At 48.8% G+C, this 24169-nt stretch overlaps 1 protein-coding gene across 2 annotated transcripts in view; it reads right to left on the bottom strand.

Annotated features, from left to right (window-relative positions):
- Positions 1 to 10389, bottom strand: part of KIAA0232 — an 89310-nt gene extending 78921 nt beyond the window's left edge. For both annotated transcript variants that reach the window (XM_082652825.1, XM_082652826.1), the window contains exon 1: positions 10267 to 10389. The gene's annotated coding sequence lies outside the window, so the exon portion shown is untranslated. The remainder of the gene's footprint in view (positions 1 to 10266) is intronic.
- Positions 10390 to 24169: the final 13780 nt, after the last annotated feature.

Genomic DNA, 24169 nt, shown 5'->3' with positions numbered 1-24169 from the left:
GCGCGACCCGAGCCTCCTCAAGGTGGTCGCCAGCCTACCCTGGCAAGGCCCAAGCGAGTTCCACGCAGAGGAGCTGCGGGGTCCGTGACAGCTTCTATCACACGGCTAGTGAAAACACTTGGAAACACTGTCCTTAGATGTGCAAGTGTGCTTTTGGAAATGGGAAAATGAAATGCAGGGGGAAAAAGTATAAGATCTAAGGGCAAAAACATGTGCCTAACACACATACCAACATAGTAAAAAGAAGCCCCTGAGCGGCACCGGAAGGTCCTCAGACGGCCTGTTGCCAGTGAAGGGCCAAGCCTGTTCCTCAGCTCTGGAGCCCTGTGCGCTGATCGGGCCAGAAGTGGACTGGGGCCGCGGGCGGGCAGGGAGGGACGCGTGCCAAATCATGTGACTACCACAACAGAACGAGCTGCGTGTCAACCAGAAAACCCAATTACAGGTCTAGATAACGGACGGCCACGTGGAAGCTAGGTCCACTCCCCGGCTTAGAACTGGGAAAAGGAAGGTAAGAAATTCTCACAATTGTTTCATCAAGGGAAGGTTGCAAGATGAAAGAAGGCCCTGAGAGCGAGCCTCTGAAGGTCAGAGTCACTTGCCTGCATTAACGGTGTCCAATCTCCTAAATGTGTGCTTCTTCCTACTGCGCGGCTGCATCCACAGAGAGGCTACATTATAACTCTGGTTGAAAAGGCTGCACTCTTGTCCTGATGAGACTCACTTAAACAACAAAAAACAGTACAGGGAAAGATCCCACTCTACAGACCACCTCCAAGACTCGTTCACTCCTAAAGCAACGGCCGTCGGTCACACGGTGGCAGGCCTAGTTGCTCTCTGGTACTTTTCTTTCGCTCAAGCCCTAGAGACCACAACTGTTACCACCCTCACTGCCCCGCCCTCTCGGCCCTTCCTCTGCGGGCCCCTCCTCTTCCCCAGCTCTCCGCCCAGGCCTCACACTTCTCTGTTTACATTCACTTCCTCCTTTGAAGCCATCCAATAGCAAAACCTGAGTCACGCCAATGTAATTTAAAAGTTTCTAGCAGCCATATTAAAAAAAACAGATGAAATTAATTTTCATAATATACTTTAACTCAACAGACCCAAAATATTATCACTCCAAATATAATCAAGGTAAAAGATCATTAATGAGCTATTTTACATTCTTTTTTTCGCATACTAAGTCTTTGAAATCTGGTGTGTATGTGACACTTACAGAACATCTCGAGTCAAACCAGCCTCATCTCACGTGCTCAGAAGCCGCAGGTGGCTCATGGCTACCTTACTGAACAGCACAGGCCTAGCTGATCTCCACTCCCATGACTGTAATCTCTACATCTATCTAGAGATTACTCCAAACTTTCTCTCACCCCCACTTCTCTCTCATGAACCCAAAACTTACAGAGCCATCAAGCTACTAGACGATGTCTGAATGGCATCTCAACTTACAACATCTCTTAAAAAACACAAATGAAAACCCAAAAATTCTTACCACCGACAACCTTGCCAGGACCTTCCCAGTGTCAGTCAAGGGCAACTCCGTGCTTCCACTGCTCAAATCAAAAGCTCTGGCATCATCCTTAACTCCTCCTGTTTCTCTCACATTCCAATCCAACCTGTCAGCGAGTCCTCTCCGTTCAGTTCCACCTTCATAACGTTTGTTCCACCTTCATAACGATGCACGATCGGGGTCTTCCACTTGTTCTGCCCTCGCCCTGAATAATGCTCTGCTCCTCAGACAGCCCCACACCTTTCTCCCTTTTCCCCTCAGGTCTCAGCTCAAGTATGTCTTACCAGAGAGCCCTTTCCTGCCCACCCTAAACACACAACACCCCTCCGGCCTACTTCATTTTCCCTCTCAGCACGCATCTGCACTTGACCCGTGTACCCATCTGCTTGCTTCCCCCACCCGCCCCAGCGCTGAATGGTGTGGTGGCCATGGGCTGGTCAGGCGGCCCCTCGAGACGGCCTGCCGTGGGGAGCCCAGCTGACTGAGAGTCTCCACTTGCTACATGGTGGCAAAGACATCAGGCCACGTGCCCCTCAGGCTGCTCCCAGCAATGCTGACCAGGATGGGGTACAGATCTGACCTGCCGAGCAGCCAGCAGCCTGGCCAAGACAGTCTCCAAACTGCCCTGGCCTGAGGCTGCTCTGGCCTGCCCTCCCCCATCTCTCCTCCCCCTGGATCACACCTGCACGGAAGCCGATGGCTCTTCCTCCCTCCCTCCTGCTCCCTCCCTCCCGCCCCGTGTAAGTCTCGTGCATGTCTAACCATCTTGGCATCTAGGCATAGGACACTGTGAGCAGACAAGTGCCGTGTGAACCAATGAATCTCTAGGAAGAGCCGGGCAGTGGGAAGTACGTTAACTTTAAGTTGCAAAGATAGAAGTTGGGGCTCCTGCTCTGCCATGTATTACGTGTAACCTTAGGGAAGTTTCTTGAGACCTCTGAGCTGCAGCTTCGTCATCTGTAAAATGGAGATAATACCTCCTCTCTCAAGAGCTGTCAGGAGGATTAAAGGAAACACTTTACCTAAGGTCCCTAACAAAAGGCCTCACATGTAGGAAGTGCTTTAACAAGCGTGAGCTCAGACTCCTCCTTACCCGTTTTCTAATAGCTACTTCTAAGAATCCCTTACCTTTCCCCTTCACCACAAACTCTGACCACTTTTAAACTAAATAATGCCCCAAATAACCCTAAATACCTGCAGGACTACTTCAGAAAAGAAAATACGCAGCCTAATGTCTAAAATTATTAAATATAATAAAGCCACCAAGAAAATTTTCAGTATGATCAATGATAATTTAGAGAAGTTAGAAACTTGTTCGTCAGTTTTTGTTTTGTTTTGTTTTAGGCTGCCTAGGTTAAGGAGGTTTCTCACACAAGTTTACCAAAACATTATGTATAAAAATGCTTACTGTGTTACAATAACAACATGGAAACCCACTCCATCAACTAATCAAATAAATTCTGGTGCATTCATACCACAGAATACTGGGCACATTAAAAAAAAACAGTGGGGCTTCCCTGGTGGCGCAGTGGTTAAGAGCCTGCCTGCCAATGCAGGAGACACGGGTTCGAGTCCTGGTCTGGGAGGATCCCACATGCCACAGAGCAACTAAGCCCATGAGCCACAACTGCTGAGCCTGTGCTCTAGAGCCCGTGAGCCACAGCTACTGAAGCCCGCGAGCCTGGAGCCCGTGCTCTGCAACAAGAGAGGCCACCGCAGTGAGAGGCCCATGCCCTGCAATGAAGAGTGGCCCCCGCTGGCTGCAACTGGAGAAAGCCCACGCACAGCAACAAAGACCCAACACAGCCAAAATTAAATTAAACAAAACAAAACAAAAAAAAACAGTGAAGTAGATCTGTACACGAGGTAGGTCTATACATGCTGATACGGAAAGCGCTCCAAGATACAAAGTTTAGTGTTTGTTTAAACGAAGAACACTCTCTACCATGACTCCAATTTTTAGAAGTACAGGCGTAATTTTTTTTGTATGACATCCGAGAAGCTTATCAGTGATTTTTCAAAATGAGTACAGGGTGAGAAGGGGAGTGAAAGAGAACACTTACTATTCATCTTATAACTTACTGCTTTTTTAGATTTAACATGGACTCTTTAAAAAATAAATAGGCTTTATAAGAGTTACTTACATTCAAAACAATGTTTTGGTAAATCATACAAAACATATTTTGATAGTTTTAAATTGAGCTTTACATCTTATAAAAACAAGAAACTCCTTCGATGGCACCAGCAAAAAACTATTAACAATACAATCAGTAATAATTATCTATGGTGGTAATCAAAGGAAGCAGTGGCAAAAACAACAACCAAAAAAAGGACCAAAAATGTGTCTATTCAATTTCAACTTTCTCGTGATCATTTTGTAATGTATAAAAATAACTGAATCACTATGTTGTGTAGCAAAACTCATATAATATTGTAAGTCAATTATACTTCAATAAAGAAAATTTTTTTCAACTTTCTCACCATTAAAATCTTCAGGGAAGATGCTAACAAGGAGCTAAATGTTAATCAGATGCCCAAGAAAAAGCTATAGTTACTGAGGAAGACAAGTAAAGAGCCTGAATAAATCCCCAAGCTGGGTAAACAGTTTTGAAATAGTTATGTACTGGCTATTAAGATTCCACAGGTACTTTGCAAAATGTAGTTGAGCTAGAAACAAACTCCTGGCTGAAAGGGAAAATAAATCCCTCCCCACTTTCTACCTCCTCCTGTTATTGAGGTAACAACCACATTACCAAAAAAGAAATCTGGAAACGTGCTGAGGCCCATTTCTTTACACTTATTTATCTCCACGTGTGACTGACTCATCTGACATCAGTGTGTGCTGAGTGACCGCTCCTTGCGCCAGGCACCATAAGGACTATAGACACACAGTGCCTAGGTTCGCTTCCCGTAACCAGAGAACCACATACATGTACAGACGTGTACACACACACACACACACACACACACAACCTGCATTCACAGAACTCACATTCCTTCATCACTCTAGCTAGGAACACACACACAAAGCAACACATTCTCAAGCATTTTTGCAATTATTAATCTTCTAACTGTCCTACTGCTTTTATTTCTAATTGATACTAATTCATCCACTGGGATAGGCCTATCATCCCCAATTCTTTGGGGCAGGTTTTAAGAGAGATTTATTAGGAATATAATAATTCCTAAGAATATAATAGGAATATAATATTTCCAGTGATTTTTTAAAAGCTCATAATCATCAATATAGTCAACGTAAGCTAAATAGCAATTAATACATATTCTTATGTTGCTGCAAGTAGGGAATTCCATATTTTGTTAGAACCAGAGATACCACTTTTTAAGGTTTCTGGATACAACCTGTCAATCAGTAACACATATAAACTTAAAAATAGTACCTAAATATTTAATTAAAAGTTTCAAAATGATAGCTGGTTTTCCTCCCCTAGGTTCTCCCTGTCTAGTCACAGGGCAAGACTGCTGAGCAGACAAAGGAAAAGATAGAGAACTACAGAGAAAGCCTAGTGGCAAGAAAAAGCTTTGGAGATGACTTCAAAAACAAAATTTCAACAGTCATTCTAAATACTAAATAAGAAGATTCTACTGCTTAATATATAATTATAAGATTAAAACGAAAGCATGTGTTTTACAGAAAAATAACATATAGTATAACAACTGACAAACCATTTTCCACTTTCTTAAGCCACTGCAAAAAACCTGGCTCACTTACAGAAAGGTTTCCTGTCTTCAGAATAATTTAGGACCACCATCATGAATCTGCTTATGCAAAAGCTCCCTCCAACCAAATACTCACTTTTCTGCTAATTCCCAAAACTAACGAAAGAATGAAGATGGAGAGACCAGACGATTTTTTTTTTCCTTTACACAGAAGCCAGAAATAAATCTGTGAACACTGTTACAGTAACCAGCATATACAATCAATCAACATACTGTGCTAACACATATATATGGAATCTAAAAAAAAAAAAAAATGGTTCTGAAGAACCTAGGGGCAGGACAGGAATAAAGATGCAGAAGTAGAGAATGGACTTGAGGACATGGGGAGGGGGAAGGGTAAGCTGGGACGAAGGGAGAGAGTGGCATGGACATATATACACTACCAAATGTAAAATAGATAGCTAGTGGGAAGCAGCCGCATAGCACAGGGAGATCAGCTCAGCACAGGGAGATCAGCTCGGTGCTTTGTGACCACCTAGAGGGGTGGGATAGGGAGGGTGGGAGGGAGATGCAAGAGGGAAGAGATATGGGGATATATGTATAGCTGATTCACTTTGTTATAAAGCAGAAACTAACACACCATTGTAAAGCAATTATACTCCATAAAGATGTTTAAAAAAAAAAAATCAACATACCCAACCACTAGTATTCTCTACACCTGCTCCAACTAACAGCTAAAAGCTGCCACTTACTGGGCACTTACTACATGCTGGGCCCTGTTCTGAGTATGTCGTGTGGATTCATGAAGCTCTCACATAAAGCCATTCCAACCCCACTACCCCTCTGCTAAATTCAGAGAATGTAGAGTGATTGAGTTAACTCAATCAAGCATCTAAGTCAACAAGTACTATGTGAAAGACTACTTCACACACTAGAGGGAATCAGCAATGGATAAGATTTTCCTCTCTCCCCTTAACGAGTCTGTAATCCATGTAAAGAATAAACTAAAAAGTCAAAAAGAAAAACTAGCTGAGTGGAAGTATCGTCAAGCACTGTGTGGGAGAATAATGAAGAGTTAATTCTGAAAATCAGGGGAAGCTTCTTTCATAGAAGTAGAAGCATTTAAGCCAAGCCTTCATTCAGTATTAAGGATTTTGATAAGAAGAAAAAGGCAGAAAGGACATTCAAGAGTAAAGAAGTCAGACCAACAACCATGAAAGTGGCCAGAGGTCTAGTGTTGAAATACCAGGTAACAAGAGAGATGCAGTAAAATATGACGCTAGAAGTTGGAGTGAGGCCAGATGGCACAGGTCTGAGAATGCTTTCCTAACCCCTAACACTAACCCTCAACCGGCCAGGGGTGATGCCTCCAAGGTGAAGATCTTTGTAGGAGTAAGCCTACTGGACAGCGCTAGGTCATAACCCCAGGCGTGATGGAACTCGGGGGCGGGGGGATGTCAAGAACCGCTGGTATATACCTGGGGGGCAGGGCATGATACGATTTGATTTACATATTGAATAATTCTGGGAACAGAACACAGGAGGACTAGAGAGACTAGATACAGGGAGACCAGTCAGCAGGCCTACAGGAACAACCCCCATAAGAACTGACAAGAGCCAGGGAGGGCAGCGACCGGGGAACTGTGGAGGAAAACAAAAGCAAAAACAAGAAGGTTGATGGAAAAGACACATGGAGGCAGACCTGGTAAAAATCTGGTCAAGAAAAGGAAGCCTCAAAAAGTTTCCAGCCTGGGTAACAAGGAAGACCAATGTGCTGTGAAGTAGTATCATCTCATTACCTTTATCTGAACAAGGGCACGCAGTACACAAAGAATAGCCACTCTAAGTGACACCGCAAAGCATTTCACAAAATAAAGAATCTGAAGTTCCAGAGAGATTTAACCGACCTGCCCATGGTGCCCCAGGGGTGAGGAGATGAGCCAACACACAGACCTGAGTCTCTCGAATCCAGGCCTAAATAAGCGCCCTCAAAAGCAGTTTACTTCTTAGGAGTACAATAAACCTCCAGAAACGTTTCAGACAAAAAGCGTGAATCTGCTGAGACTGCAATTACACTTTAAAGGTAAGGAACATTTTAAAACGTATGCTCTGATCCCCTCTCCCAAGAGACAGGGTGCAGTGACTTCAGTCAGCATTGCTGGTCCATGGGCCCTGAAAGTTTCCACACACGTGGGAGAGGTGGTTGTTTGTACTTTGTATAAAAATACCACTTGGTATTTTGTGAGAGATTAAAAATATCTGAAAAGAAATATGCTAAGTATTAACCATCTTCAATATAATAAAACCTCATTCCCAGTGCTGTGGTTGGTACTGATGTTTGTTATTAAAATCGTTTATAATAATAAGGTGGATTACAGACTTTGACTTTATTCAGCAAACATCTGAACATTTTCATGGTTAAACCCCTGAGCAAGGTGTTGGGGATAAAATAATGACAGGGTCACCACAGCCAGAGTATTACATACACAACACGTGATATAGGCAATAACGAAAGTAAAAATAGAAGATTATGACTGCAGAAATGAATAATTCACTTTGACAGGATTTCCAAAGGGCTCCAGAGAGGACATAAAATCAGATGTGGACTTTTAAAAAGTGGAGTGGGTGGAAGTGAGACAGGGCATTCCAGTCAGAGAAAAAGTTATAAGGGAAGAAGGGATGAAGCAGCCTGGCCTGTTCAGAGAACCAAGAGTAGTCTCATTTGGCAGGACAGTGTGGAAGGGGAACCGAGAAGACAGGTAAAGTTCAGAGATGACCAGGGCCAGACTGTGAAGGGCCTTGAATGTGATGCTGCTGAGTCTGGTTCTGGCCTCCAAACAACAGGCGGTCAGTCCTTAGAAGCATTCTGAGCCAGAGGCTGACAAGATGCAATCTAGATTTAGGAAAGGTGACCTGACAGCCAGGCAAAGTGCAGACAGGAAGGGATGGGGAGGGTCACAAGAAAGCTTTAAGCCAAGAGAGGAATCTGAAGCTTGGACATACTAGCACTACCTAGTATTTTAAAAGGGACTGAAAGTTGGCATAACAATGTCACATCTCCCCTCACTTGATCATTCCAACCATGCCACGGGACAGTTATCAACACTCTTCCCATTTTAGAGATGAGAAAACTGGCCCAGAGGCCATGAACTGCTCCAAGTCAAATGCTGCTGAAACAGGGAGAACAACCCAGGCTCAGTACTTTCCACACTGCGAAATAAAAACAACCCTACTGCTTTTGAAAAGTGCTACTATAAAATAAAGCACGGAGTGATCTATGGTATCATTAAAGAAGCACTAAAAATCCATTTAATTTTCTTAAATGTTTGCAACTTGTGTAACAAATAAGCTAATTGCCTTTGAAATAGTTACAGATTTGCCTTATGTTGATGCCATGGTAAAGACTGGTACTTTTCTTTAAAAACAAAACATTTGTACCTCTAATTCTACTTTCTACAAAGTTAAATATTGAAGAGTAATATTCTCTCCTTCCTTCAATGTTTCAGTGGCCAAACTGGCATTTCACTGATGACACAGGCTTATACAAAAACCGTAATATATGTGCCCAAACTGAAGCAATAAATTTTTTTTGAATTATTAAAAATTCATTATTTATCAAGTACAGCAACTGAATATAGAACATTGCAAGAAGCTTATTTATAGGTATGCAAAGGCACAATTTCAGAAATAATTTTTGCTACCAAGAACTATCATAAAGATCCCGAGAACCATTTATGAGTGGATCAATCCAAAACAACCTATGAGAGAATATTTGACCTTCAGGCTGCAAAGTGATAGATTCCCGCCCCCGACCCCGCCACGTCGGATTCGAAATCTATGCAACGTCAAGGTGCTCGGGCCCCGGTCTTACTGCACAGGAGAAACCTACCTTAGGGATTAGGGATTTGACTGTATAGTTAGTTTTATCCACGGCATCACCGATTATCAAAACTGCTTGCCCCGACCTCTTCACCAATCTCCTACCACAGTTTTTCTAAAACAAGCAAAGACCCAGACACGTAAAGCTCAATCTCAGGAACCTGGCCGAAGTAGCCGACCTAGATATCCAAGAATCCAACCCAGATATTTATTAGCAGAAACCACATTTAGTTAAACCATTCCAAAGAACCACATGTCCCCCTACCCGCTTAATCTCCTACACTTTGTACTAGGTGAGGTCTCCATTGCCTGTCTATGGAGGGCAAAAAGTGAAAGGTGGCGAAAGTGAAATCAAAACCGGCTTCTGCCAGGATTTCGGGGGGGGTCCGCCACCAACAGTTCGGCAGGCCCGTTCAACTGCGCACCGCCCGCTAAGTCCTGGGGCTGCAGGCATGTCCCTCGCGATCAGCCGTTCCTCGGGCGCGGAGGAGCGGAGAGCTCCGAGGGGCTGCCGGGGACGCGTGTGCTTGGAGCCGGCCCGAGCCGGCTCAGGCCCTCCTGCGCCGCGGCCGCGGATGACTTTGCGTGCCAGTCCCTCCCGCGGGCGGCCGTAACCTTCGCCGAACCTTGCGCCTCAGGGCCCGCCCCACCGGCAGGGCCCGCCCCGCGCGCGCAGCGCCACAGGCCCGCGCGCCCGTCCGTCCGCGCCGCCCCGCCCCTCCCCTCCCCCGCCGGCGGCTTCCCTTCCCGGGCCCCTAAAGGACAATGCAGGAGGGGAGGGGGCGGAGGGACGCAGCTGGGCGAGGGCAGCGCCGCGAGCGCCCACCGGCCGGCTGGCCGGCCGCTCCAGGTGTCCCGCGGCCGCCGCACTCTGGGCGCCGCACCCCGGCCGCACGTCCGCTCCCCACCTCGCCGCGCCTCCCCCCAGAGAACCGCTCCCAGCGCGGCGACACCCGCCCATTGTGCGGACTCATCGTCCGCCCCGTGCGCCGGCGCCCGGCTCCCCAGGGCCGGGGTCCCCGGGCCAGCAGCCCACCGCACGCCCGGGGTCCGGCCGGGGTCCTCGCGGAGCCCGCGGCCCGGCGGGGCGGCCCGGCCTCCCTCAGGCCGGTCCCGGAGACCCTCGGCCGCGGTGGCGGCCCGCCCCAGCCGCCCAAGGGGCCGCGGCCCGCTCAGCCCGCCCAGCCCACCCGCGGTACCTGCCGAGCGGCCGGGCGTCGCGGCGGCTGGCGGGGGCGCCTCCTCGCTCCGAGGGCTCCGAGCGGCTGCCGAGCGCCGGGCAGCCCTGGCCTGCGCCTTACGTAAAGCGGCGGCGGCTCCGGCGCCACTCGGCGGAGGGCGGGAGGCGGCGCACCGCGGCCGCTCCGCTCCGTTACCCGGCAACTGGCCTCAGCGCCCAGCCAACCGGGCGCGCTCCATATCCTTCCGCCCAGGAGCCGGGATTACATCAGCGCCACCGCCCCGCCCCGGCCCCGCCCCTCCGGCCGGCGCTGGGCTTCCCGACACGGGCGGGCGAGCGGAGGGCCCTGGAGCCTGGCGGAGCCTTGCTGCTGCCGGTGGGCGCTGGGAGTCGCCGGGAGGTTGGAGGACAGGAGGCAGGAGCCCACCCGGTGTGCGGGGCGTAGGAGCGGAGACGCCCCCTGCGGAGGGGCGAGTGGGGCTCCTGAACTCCGCCGCCGCCCCTCCCCGCCTCCGGGCTGCCTCGGTCCCCGCCTTCCCGGCACACGCTCCACCTGTCTGCGGCCCCCTCCTCGCCGCGTCCTGGGATGGCTGGAGTGGGCGGTTTAAAATACAGGCTTAAAAAAAAAAATTTTTTTTTTAACCCAGAAGACAAGCTAAAGAAATGTGACATGGCTCTTTTTATTAAGTAGGCAAAAATAAATTCTGGAAGATTCGGAAGTGGGAACCAAAAATGTGCACTAACCTTTTAATCAAAGTCTCTTCACACCCACCCACTTTTCCTAAATGTGATTCGTAGGTCTGTCCTTAAAAAGGCAAATAAGTATCACAGGCGCCAGAGAGAAAGGAGCCTTGGAGATTGCCAATTTTCTTAAGAGGGAGCATGACCTGCCTGGGGGTCATTCTCCATTGATTTATTTGTTGAGCACCTACTAAGTGCCAGGCACTGAGCTTTCCTTTCAGAACTTGCGAAGCAAGGTTCCCGCACCAGCTCCCTGGCATAGGAGAAGCTGACGTACAGGCTGGGAAGGGGCAAACTGGATATTACGGGCTGGGTGGGTGCTGGAGGGATGGACCACAAACTATTTGCACACTTTCTACAAAGTGCTTTTCTGTACACCTGTGTTTTGTTCTTAAGAAGAATCCTGAGTCAAGGCATTATTGTTCCCATCTCACAGGAGAGAAACCCGAGGCTCAGAGAAAGTAAATGATTTCACCTAAGCTTTACTGCTCCAGAAGAAGTGAGGTCTTCTGACTTCCCCAAACCACACTGCCTCTTGCAGGATTTGAACCCAGGCTCCTGGCTGTGAGGTCTGGGATCTTCTCCTTTACACAGCTCTCTCCCTTCATCAGTTTGCTCCCAGTTTTATTCTGTGAGGTTCATCTCAACTGAATGTGTCTCATCATGAATCACAGTGCATTCAATCCGTGTCTTCTGAGCACCTGTTCTGGGCCTTGCTGGACGCCAGGCAGGGGCGACCCTGCCCTCTTGGAGATCAAACTCTGAAAAGAGGGAGAGGATGAAAGGGTGTGGGAAATCCAGAGTGACCTGGGTGCAAAGAAGGGGCAAGTAATGGAGCTTCGGAGTCTAGTTCCCAGGTGCCCTCGGACCTGGGATTCACAGACCAACCAGAGAAATTTACCCCCCAATATAGGGGATTTGCAAAGAGTGGTCAACTTTTAATTTTTGCCGCGTTAACTTTGTCGTCATCTACGCTCATCATTTAGTGAAAAGGACTTATTAACAGTAAAAAATAAAAATACAGTCAGCCCTCTGTACCCATGGGTCTGCATCCGTGGACTCAAACAACCATGGATCAAAAATACTTGAGAAGGGCTTCCCTGGTGGTGCAGTGGTTGAGAGTCCACCTGCCGATGCAGGGGACACGGGTTCGTGCGGCGGTCCGGGAAGATCCCACATGCCGCGGAGCGGCTGCACCCGTGAGCCATGGCCGCGGGGCCTGCGCGTCCGGAGCCTGTGCTCCGCAACAGGAGAGGCCGCAGCAGTGAGAGGCCCGTGTACCGCAAACAAAACAAAACAAAACAAAACAAAACAAAACAAAAAAATACGTAAGAAAAAAATTCCGGGAAGTTCCAAAAAGCAAATTTTGACTTCGCCACAACTATTTACATAACATTTACATTGTATTTATAACTATTTACATCGCATTAGGTGTTATAAATAATCTAGAGATGATTTAAAGTATGAAGGAGGGGAATGTGCATGGCTTATATGCAAATACTGTGCCATTTTATGTAAGGGACTTGGGTATCCTCCAATTTTGGTATTGAAAGGGTCCTGAAACCAATCCCTGCTGAACGGAGGGATGATTGTAGTAACAATATATCTCAGATATTCTCAGAGAAAGGTAACACGGTTGGCAACCTTTTAGTCACACACACACACACACACACACACACACACACGGGTTTTCTGACATTTTTCTCATTTTGCCACAGACCAGTTTTTATAAACCACGAACTAGTGGGACCAGAAGGCTTCTTGGAGGAAGAAGTATTTAAACTGAGTAGGAATTAACTAGTATTAGTATGATTTTGAGGTGGTGGGGGAAGATTACAGGTTAGAGAATGAAAATATCTTGTTTACTTTGTTTCCTTAACAAAACAGCCCCCCTGGGAATTCCCTGGCCGTCCAATGGTTTGGACTCTGTGTTCTCACTGCTGAGGGCCCAAGTTCAATCTCTGTGGTGCGGCCAAAACAAAAACAAAAGCAAACAAACAAAAAATCCAGCCCCCTTGCCTTCAGATTATTTGTTTTTTTGCCATTTATTTATTTATGTGTGGCTGCGTTGGGTCTTTGTTGCTGCGTGTGGGCTTTCTCTAATTGCGATGAGTGGGGGCTACTCTTCGCTGGCTGCGGTGGGCGGGTTTCTTATTGTGATGGCTTCTCTCGCGGAGCACGGGCTCTAGGCACGCGGGCTTCAGTAGTTGTGGCTCGCCGGCTTTAGAGCACAGGCTCAGCAGTTGTGGCACGCGGGCTTAGTTGCTCTGCGGCATGTGGAATCTTCCTGGACCAGGGCTTGAACCCGTGTCCCCTGCATTGGCAGGTGGATTCTTAACCACTGCGACACCAGCAAAGTCCCAGAGTATTTGTTTTGATGAAAGTCCTAGAAGGCTAGGCTGACTCCAGCCTCAGGGCTTTTGCACTTTCTGATTTCTCTTCACAGAACCTTCTGTCCCCAGATGTTTGCATAGCTGGCTCCTCCTTGTTCAAAGCTCAGCTATAATGTCACCTGCTAAGAGACACCTTCCCTGATCCCCACTTTAAAGTAGCCAGCCTTCCCAGTCATGATGCCACCATCCTGTTTCGTTTTGGTTTTTATCCATAGCTCTCATCAGTATCTGAAATTATCTTGGTTGTATGTTTATTTACTCTTTAAGCTCAGCCTCCCTTCCACCGAAGACCTGGATCCCAGGAGAGCAGTCATCTTGTCCACGGTGTTCACCGACGCACCACAGGGCCTGCCAGTTCGTAGATGAATGACTGAAAGGTCATCTGTAATGTAGTCCAAGTAGACACACATGAGAAAACAACCCCGTGTTCATGGGAGCCGTCGGGAACTGGGTTCTCAAGCATGAACCCACACTCTTTTTTAAAATTAATTAATTAATTTATACTTTATTTTTGGCTGCATTGGGTCTTCATTGCCGCACGCGGGCTCTCTCTAGTTGCGGCGAGCAGGGGCTACTCTTCATTGCGGTGCGCGGGTTTCTCATTGCGGTGGCTTCTCTTGTTGCGGAGCATGGGCTCTAGGCGCGCGGGCTTCAGTAGTTGTGGCACGCGGGCCCAGTAGTTGCGGCTTGCAGGCTCCAGAGCGAGCCACGAGCCTCCAAAGCTTTAAGGAATGTCAAAGGCAGGGTGGCACAGTAAAGAGTGTGGGTTCAGACTTCCCTGGTGGCACAGTGGTTAAGAATCCGCCTGCCAATGCAGGGGACACGGGTTCAAGCCCTGGTGCAGGAAGATCCCACATGCTGCAGAGCAACTAAGCCCGTGCGCCACAACTACTGAGCCTGCCCTCTGGAGCCCCACTTCAGGATTTTGTAAAGAGAAACCATCTTGGCCTCTGTGTATGTCTGTGATCATTCATTTCTCCAGTCTGAGAGCCACCTGTCTAGGCTCTTTAACCCCTGCACGAGGACAAGGCAATGAGAGGGGGAATGTGACAACTTCCAGTGCCCTCTGACTTTGATGTGCTGGACTCCAGCAAGGATTTCGGTGGATGCCAGCTGGGGCAGTAGTTTTGCAACCCCATGTATGCGTGGTGAACAGCAGGATGGGGCTGAGTCCAGGATGCTTGGTGATGCTGTGCAACCCACACTGACTGATAGAAAGCAGGGGTCAAGCCTCCTCGGCTCTGTGACCTTGGGTATGTAATCTCCCTCTCTGGGCCTCAGTTTCCCCTTCTACACAGCAAGGGACTCAGGCAGGAAGGTTTCAAATGTCTCCTTTTTGTTTTTTTTCTTTTTCCTTTGAATTTTGGAAACAAAATTTCAATGAAGCTACACTTTAATACAAGTGGGAGGCTAGGGAGGGAGGGGTAGAAGGCATATGGGAAATTTCTGTCCTTTCTGCTCCATTTTGCTATGAAACTTAAACTGCTCTAGAAAATAAAGCCTGATTTTAAAAATCAAAGAATGTGTACAAACCTCAGCTGTGTCCAACACTGACAATAGCAGCCCATTTACTGAGCCCCCAGCTGTGTGCCATACTGATCCCACACATCAGCCAGCAGTGGAGAGGTTACCCCTATGTGCAGTTAGAGACGCCGAAGGCTCTGGAGGGGTTAGGCGGCCTGCCCCAGGCCATGCTGCTACCGTGTGGCAAGCATGGAGATTTGACTGTAGCCCTGCTCTTTACACTGTGCCCCGCTGTGTCTGAGAGTCCATCCCAAGCCAGCTTTTCAGTGAATGATCCCCCGACCAGAGAAGCTCCCCACTGACTCCCCTTGGGACCCACCCCCTCCTTCAGGATTCTAACGTTCTTCTCAGCTTGGACGTTGTCACTCAAGGCGGCCAGCTGGGCCTACAGCCCCTCCTCTCAGCGGCCCTGCATTCCTCTTGGGGGTGCCAGATACCCTTCCAGCATCTGGAGAGTTGAGGTCAAGCCTCTGACACAGCCTCACAGTATGACCTTGAGGAACCCACTGACCTTGACAAGTCTTCCAGTTCCATGAGAAGATGGAGGGGTAATAGGCCTGCCCTGCTTGGCTGTTAGCTGTGCTCAAGGCCAAACAAAATCAGAGGCGCGGTCTTGCCATTATTCTTCCAGATTTGTTCTGATGGCTGCTGGCTTTTTCCTCATTCCTACCCCTTCACCCCAATCCACGGAGAACTCAACAGTGGCGCCGGCGACGGGCCAATCTAGAGGTCGGGTAGTACGGTGGTTAAGCCCACTGGGTTGAAGCAGAGCTCCACCACTTATTAACTTGCTGACGTGGGTAAGCTATTTAGTCTCTCAGTTTTCTCATCTGCAAAATGGTGTAATGATAATAGTATCCACCTGGGACTTCCCTGGTGTTCCAGTGGATAAGACTCCAGGCTCCCAATGCAGGTGGCCCAGGTTAGATCCCTGGTCAGGGAACTAGATCCCGCACGCATGCCACAACTAAGACCCGGTGCAGCCAAAATAAATAAATATATATATATTTTTAAAATAATAATAATAGTATCCACCTGAGAGGGTTGTTGTGAGGGGGATACGTGAATCCATGCAGAGGATCAGAATAGTGCCCGGTGCACAGGAAACACTCCGTAAACGCCAGCCCCAGCTCCGGTCCCTTCTTCCTCTGTCCCATCTCACTCCACCGCTTCACCCCATCCCTCAGCAGGCTCCTGGGGAAGTTTCATCTACTCCACAGCTTGAACGAACGTGGAGATGAGGGACACGTGCATCTCTCTCCTGACCTTTCTCTGAGGCCCCAGACTTGCCTCCTGCACTTGTCACCTTGCTGGTGGGGACCCGCACTGCAGCATGTCCACAGCTAACTCATTGCCTTCCCCAAATAATCAGTGCCCTCTCCCCAGCCGCTGAGCTAGAGCCCTCATGCTCTGCCCTATTAAATTTGCTCCAGAAATGACCTTGCAGTCAGGCTCTGAGGTCCGGCGACCAGGGTGGGAGTCCACTGCTGCCGCTCGGTAGCTGTGCAACCTTCAGCAGGTTACTTCCTCTCTCTGAGCTGGCTTCCCAACCTCGAAGATAGAAACCACCAGAGCACCCTGCAGGAGCAAACACCAGTCTCTTAATTGCCCAGGATATGAAGCCCCTTCCTGCGACTGGAGAAACCGCCTCCCACGTGTGAGTCTGGGTGGGAAGCAAGGCTGACGTCCCTCTGCTGGAGCCTGAAGGCTAGACATTGACCACACCTCCCAGCCTCCCGGCCTCAGCACTCATGGTTTGTTATTATTAGTAACAGAGGCTTCCTCTGCACTGGTTTGCCCTTCTACGCCCAGGAGGACCCTGTGTCTGGGCAACTGACATGTAAAGGGCTTGGAGGTGATTTTTAATCAAGGTATTAAACTGTGAGCATAGCCTACCAGCAGCTTGTCAGACACCAGGCCTTCCATAGGAGAGGGTGCTCCATCCAGGTGATATTTAAAAGCCCGGAGCAGGTGAGCTGGAAGGTAGTCATTCCCTCTTCTCCATCAGAAGGGGCTCCCCTGCTGCCATACCAGGAGGAGGGGCCGGGAAGGCATAAGAGGGGTTGCCTTTCAGGAAAGCAGGTCCCATCACTGGGAAGCCTGGGCAGACCGAGATCCTCTCCATTTACCTCCACGTCTTGGGCCAGACCAGTTCTCGCACCATTCTTGTCAGTGCACAGCATGGGGCAGTTCCCAGCCAGGAAAGGACGACAGGAAATTGGCCCTTGTCTTCCAAGCGCTAAGGGCACAGGGCCCTTACGAGGGCACTGATGTGTTTGACTCCCACCTCCTGCGCTCTCAGGCCAGGGCTGTGCTATGTGGATCAGATGTGGACACTTTGAGGACCACACTGTCTCCCAGGGACTACGTGTACGTAACAGAACGTGACAGAGCAAAAATGAAGGAAGACACACTGACCTGACATTTGTTCAGTGCCTACTGTATCCATTTCCTAGTGCTGCTGGAAAAAGTGCAACAGAAATTTGTTGTCTCACAGCAATGGAAGCTGGAAGTCTGAAATCAAGGCATCAGCAGGGCTGTGTCCGTCTGAAGGCTCTAGGGAAGAATTCTTTCCTCTCTTCTAGATTCTGTTTTTTGTTTTGTCTTGTTTTGTTTTGGCTGCGTTGGGTCTTCACTGCTGCATGCAGGCTTTCTATAGTTGCAGCGAGTGGGGTCTACTCTTCGTTGCAGTGCGCCGGCTTCTCATTGCGGTGGCTTCTCTTAGGCATGTGGGCTTCAGTAGTTGTGGCACGCAGGCTCAGTAGTTGTGGCTCGTGGGCTCTAGAGCGCAGGATCAGTAGTTGTGGCACACAGGCTTAGTTGCTCTGCAGCATGGGGGATCTTCCCAGACCAGGGCTCAAACCCATGTTCCCTTCATTGGCAGGTGGGTTCTTAACCACTGCTCCACCAGGGAAGTCCCTAGCTTCTGTTGTTTTCCAGCCATCCTTGGCATTCCATGGCTTGTAGATGCATTACTCCAACCTCTGCTTTGGTTGTCACATGGCCATCTTTCCTCTGTCTCTCTCTCTTCTTATGAGGACGCCAATCATATTGGAGTAGGGGCCCACCCTACTCAATATGACCTCATCTTTACTAATTACATCTGCAAAGACTATTTCTGAATAAGGTCACTGAGGTACTGGGGATTAGGATTTCAACATATCTTTTGCGGGGAACACAGTTCAACCCATAACATCTTCTATGTTCTTGGTCTTGTGTATTACACACACTATCTAATTTAATTCCCACAAGAAGGGAGGGACTATTATTATCTTTGTTTTACAGAGGGGGAAACTGAGGCTCAGGGAATTGAAGTAATTTTCACAAGTTTACAGTTCAGCTGGTTCACAGATTCAGGACTGGGAAACAGCCAGGTCCCTGTCAATCCCACATCTAGTTTTCTTCCCTTCCATCTTTCTGTCCATTGATTCAACAAACTTGACAGATACTGTGTTAGACTCCTGGTACACATTGGTAAGTAAAGCGAGCATGGCTCCATGGAACTTACAACCTAAGTATGGAAACCAACTATAATAAAAATAGAAATATATCATTACTAACCTGTTAAATGCTCTAAGAAGAAACAAACAGGGGGAATCTACTTAACTATCTACTTAGACTTTTATCAGCAAAAGGTTTCTCTGAGGAAGTGATATTCAGCTTGAGGTTTGGAAAACGAAAAGGACCCAGGTTTTTGTGATCAGTACCGGAAGGTAGGTTGAAGGGAGTATTCCAGGCAGAGGAATAGCACATACAAACGTCCTAAGGCAGGGGAGGTCATAATGCACTGAGAAAATGAAAGCAGTTTGGCATGGCTGGAGGATTCCAGGTGACACTGGAGCGGTGGGATGTGTGTGTGTGTGTGAACAGAGTGCAGATCAAGCCTGGCCTTGTAGGCTATGGCAAGGAGTTTGGAATTTGTTCGTAGCATAGGTGGGAGCCGCGAATCTATGGTGAGTGTGCTATGGAAGAATTCGTTTACCTATTCAGCCCATTTGGATTGAGCACTTACGATACGCTTCATGTTCTGGAGGTGTTTGCATGGCGGGGTATGGGGGGGGTCTCAGGTCTCCCGGGTGCCAGATCAAACCTCAGTTCAACAATGTCCCCAAGCCAAGGCCACCATTCAGGAGCCGTGTGTCAGAAGAAGGAGCCAGGCTTCGGCTCTCACTTGCTGGTGATCCTGGGCAAGTTATGTCCTTTCTTAGGGCTCCTGCTTCCTCCCTTGCAAAGTTGTCAGTGCCATGTGTGCACCTGCGAAGGAGAGAGAGAAAAGGAAGGTCCTCTTGGTGACCCTCTGCCCTTGACTTCTAACCGTATCTGAGACTCAGGGGAAGTGGCAAGTTTGTACAGTGCCCAGAGCCAGACTGTGGCCAAAGCTGTCTGACTTTGGGTGACGACTGAGCCTCAGTTTCCTTATCTGTAAGAGAGGGTTAATAATACCTACCTGGGGGAATTCCCTGGTGGCCCAGTGGTTAAGAATCTGCCTTCCAATGCAGGGGACGTGGGTTCGATCCCTGGTCAGGGAACTAAGATCCCACATGCCACAGTGTAACTAAGCCCACACACTCTGGAGCCCGAACGCCACAACTAGAGAGAAGCCCACACGCTGCAACGAAGATCCTGCGTGCCACATCTAAGACCCGACGCAGCCAAATAAATAAATAAATATTAAGAAAAAAAAAAACATACCTGGTGCAGGGAATGAGCATTCAGAACTCTTGCTATACCTGGAATTGCCTTCAGGAAGGTTGTACATATTTGGACTGTGAGCAATGGAAGCTTTTGCTGAGCACCTACTATGTACATATTTTGTGCAAAGAACGTTCACCTATATTATTTCCTTTCAATCTCATCCACTGTCCCACGAGTCCCCATTTAACAGGTGAGGACGCTGAGGCTCAGAGGGCTGAAGTGACTTGTCCCAGGTGACTGGACCCAGCATTGGAAACCGACTCTCCCTTCTAGTGCTCTGTCCACTTTAAACAGCCATGGGTGTCCCAAGATGGGACTGACCTTCTCAGGAGTTGTGAGAAACTTGTAAGGGGAGTATGTGTGTGTGGCCTGATCACTTAGCTGAGATCTTGCAAGAGATATTGAAGCACTTAGTGTGGTCTAGACAGGCTGAGCTCCAAGGACCTCTCCAACCCTGCAACTTTGGGACGATAGCATTGAAGGCTGGCTAAAGAGAGCATCTATTTTTAATTATTTTCTTTTCACAAATGCATTTTTTTAATATATATAAATTTATTTATTTATTTTTGGCTGCGTTGGGTCTTCGTTGCTGCGCGCGGGCTTTCTCTAGTTGCGGCGAGCAGGGGCTACTCTTTGTTGCAGTGCGCAGGCTTCTCATTGTGGTGGCTTCCCTGTTGCAGAGCATGGACTCCAGGCTCATGGGCTTCAGTGGTTGTGGCACGTGGGCTCAGTAGTTATGGCACGTGGGCTCAGTAGTTGTGGTGCGCGGGCTCAGTAGTTGTGGGGCGCAGGCTCAGTAGTTGTGGCTCACGGGCTTAGTTGCTCCGCGGCATGTGGGATCTCCTGGACCAAGGCTCGAACCTGTGTCCCCTGCATTGGCAGGCGGATTCTTAACCACTGCGCCACGAGGGAAGTCCCAAGAGAGCATCTATTAAGCCACAACCTGAGGAGGAAGCAAGGAGGGTGGTGGTTACAGCTGGAGTCTGGAGGCCTGAGTCCCGATCAAATGGGATACACCCAGAGGCCAGGAAACTCCTGATACCAGATAGGCCACTGTTGAGTCTCCTGCCTGCACTTGGTCACTTCCAAGGCCACTGTGAAAACCCAGTGAAAAGGGTGGCTGGTGGATGCCTTTGCCAGTTCATGCCCGTGCAAATACATAATGACGCTTCCCCAGCCTCAGCCCAATTGAAGTTAAATTGACTTTAACGCCCAATTTCAAGGGACTGACTCCTCCACTTGTCAGTTGCATAGCCTTGGGCCCAGTCCCTGCCCCTCCTGGGCCTTAGCTTTCTTATCTGTAAAATGGGTATGAGGATAATCGTGTCCATCTCCTAGGTTGTTGTGAGTTTAGAGGGAGACAGATAATCTATGTAACATGCTTGCTCACTGTCTGGGACCAGATCTGAACCATAAGCAGATCACGTTGACAATGATCATCGGAAAGTCTGGAATCATTTCCCGGGGTTTTCAGGAGGCTTTGTTTGGCTATAAGAGACTTTGCCTCTCTTAGCTTAGCTTCTATGGGAAATGTGTTCAGAAGGGAACTGAGATGTTTAAAGGGGACAGAGGGTAGCGTTTGTTGGGTGCTGTGCCATGCAACTGCCCTTTCTATTTTCTCATCAAACCTTCACTAAAACATGAGACCTTGATGATGCTTTGGGGATTGGATTTGACTCGGGGGTCACGTCAAGTGGGCTTCCACCCCCACTCCCACCCCTCAGTCTACTCTCATCTCAGCTGCCAGAGCAGTGTGATTATAAATCACATCAGGTCATGTTACCCTCCTCTCCCAGCACCTCCAGTTGTTTCCCACATCATTCAGAGTAAATGTCAAAGTTCTTTTCCCACAAGGTCCTCACCCACCAGGCTGCTTCTGACCTGCTCTCACATCCCACCCCCAAGCCCGGCTGTAGCCATATTGGCTTTTTGCTATTCCCTAATTCTGCACAGTCAGCCTCAGGGCCTTTGCACTCGCTATTCTCTTGACCTGTAATGTTTTTCTCCCACACACCTGCGTGATTACTTCCTCACCGCGTTCAAGCTTCAGTCAGAAATTATGTGTATGCGTGTCCTGTGTCTGCTGTAACAGATGGCCACAAACGGGTGGCTTAAAACAACAGAAATCGATTTTCTCACAGTTCCCGAAGCCAGAAGTTCAAAATCAAGGTGTCATCAAGGGCCTTGCTCCCTCTCAGGGCTCTCAGGGAGAATCCCTTGTCTCTTCCAGCTTCTGATGTTTCCAGGCATTCCATGACTTGTGGCCACATCATTCCAGTCTCTGCCTCTGTGGTCACACTGGGCCTTTACGTGACCTTCTCTGTGTATCTCTGTCTTTGCTTCTTCTTATAGGGACACTTGTCATTAGCTTTAGGGCCCACCTGGATAATCCAGGGTGAACCCATCTCGAGACCTGTAATTTAATGACACTGGCAAATACCCTTTTCCCAAATACGGTCACATTCACAGGTCCTGGGTGGACATATTTTGGGGGGAGTGCACCATTCAACCCACTACATTATGGCCCTAAAAATCTTCTACGGTCACCAAATAGCGCAGCCACCTGTCCTTCCAGCTGTGGTATCTGGTTTTGTCCTTCACGGCACTAACCATCATGTGCTTTCTTGCACATGCATTTGTCCCTGGCGCTCCTCTCTGCTCTAATTGTAAGCCTCAGGAGGGCAGGCAGGGCTTTGCCTACCTTTTTTTTTTTTTTTTTTAATTTTTTGGCCACACTGCACGGCCTGTGGGGATCTTAGTTCTGTGACCAGGGATCAAACCCGTGCCCCCTGCAGTGGAAGCGCGGAGCCCTAACCACTGGACCTCCAGGGAAGTCCCTAGGGCTCTGTCTACTTCGAGCACTGCTGCATTCCCAGCCCCTAGCACAGGACCTCACACACAGCAGGTGCTCAGAATAAATACTGGTTGAATGAATAAATAAAGATCAGAGAATGCCAAAGATTTACAGTCCGATTTGGATCATTCCTAAGAGACAGAATTGTTCCTAACAGCTCATGATACTGTGGTGTTTACAGGGGGAATAGATATAATGGATGCCTGTTAAAATGGATTTTATATTTGTGTTTATGTACCATAATTATGTCACAGTCTGATGACAATGCTTAAGTATCCTTAACAGGAAGCGGACATCTTCCAGGAAGAGGTGACCTTAGGCGAGAAGATACGTCAGGTAAAGTTCATGGCACAGAGCATGCCACAGAGCAAGCCGGCAGGGGCAGGTGGTTTACTTCTCGAGCCTCTGTTTCCCACATGGAAAAGTGGGACTGGGTGGCGGATCCCTAAAGCCCGTTCAGCTCAGACTGGGAGACCTCGGTGGCAGGAACGTCCACCTGCCCTGCCTGTCCTGACCCAAAGCCTGGGGTGCACTTCTCAGCTCTGATTAACATATTCCTCCTCCAAAGTCCTGCTCATGTGTCCTTTTGTCCAGGAAAATCTCCTGTGAGGTGGTCTGCCGCCCCGCTCTCCTGCCCTGTAGTTATGTGCGATGTGTTTGCTGCCGTGTCTGTCTTCCCCACAAGACTGGGCCCCCAAGTTCTTTATCTCTCGTACCTCTGGTTGGCTGGGACAAATGCCACCTTCTCCAGATGCCTTCCTGGGCCCCAACCAGAGGGCTGCCTTCCCTCCCCGGGAACTCCCAGGAACATTGGCCCCGCCAATGAAAAAACCCTACCATATTATTCATGTTTCTTTCTTCATAGTCTCTTTCTGTTTATTTACTTGTCTCTTGCCTGTCCTCCCCAATAGGACATCAGCCCCAGGGCAGGGACCTGGCCCAGAATAGAGCTTGGTACACGGTAGGTACCCAAGTGAGAAGGCAGTTCCCAGCACCCAGCAAGGATCTTCAGGTGGCGGAGGGCACTCAGGCCTATTGGAGCTGTCAGCATGTATCTGGGCATCTCATCTCGCTCCTCCCTAGACCTCAGAGCTAGAAGGATCTGGATGCCCTCCTGACCTAACGCTCATACAGCAGGCCAGAGAGGGTGAGTGGTGTGCCCAAGCTCACACAGCAGAAGTTGCCTGACACCCCCTCCTCCTAACTTCATGCCCACTGATTGCTCCTCTCTCCTGGGTCCCCTTTCGTGTTTTCCCTCAGTCAAGTATTCAGCTCTCTTTCTGAGCGCCACGCTCTTCCCCTGAATTGTACCCACTGAACAGACATATGGCAGGGAGGTTTGTGTTGGGGAACCACTGGCTGGGAACCACTCACTTTGTCCTGAGTCTGAATCCTGCCTCTCACGCTTCCCAGCAGAAGGACCTGGGCAACTTGGGTCATTTCTTTTTCCTTCTGAAAGATGTTTAATGGCCATAAAATACATGTAACATAAAATATACTAGCTTAAACATTTCTAAGTACACAGTTCAGTGGTACAGTTCAGTGGTATCAAATACATTCACAATGTTGTGCAACCTTCACCACCATCCATCTCCATAATCGTCATCTTGCAAAACTGAAACTGTGCACATTAAACAATAACTTCCATTCCCCACGCCCGCTGCCCACCCCCAGCCCTTGGCAACCTTTCCACTTTCTGTTTCTACGAGTTTGAC

This window comes from Grampus griseus (genome assembly GCF_964374135.1).
Source record: "Grampus griseus genome assembly, chromosome: 4".
Taxonomy (NCBI): domain Eukaryota; kingdom Metazoa; phylum Chordata; class Mammalia; order Artiodactyla; family Delphinidae; genus Grampus; species Grampus griseus.
Note: the sequence above shows the minus strand (reverse complement) of the source record. Positions and strands in the feature narration are given on the sequence as shown.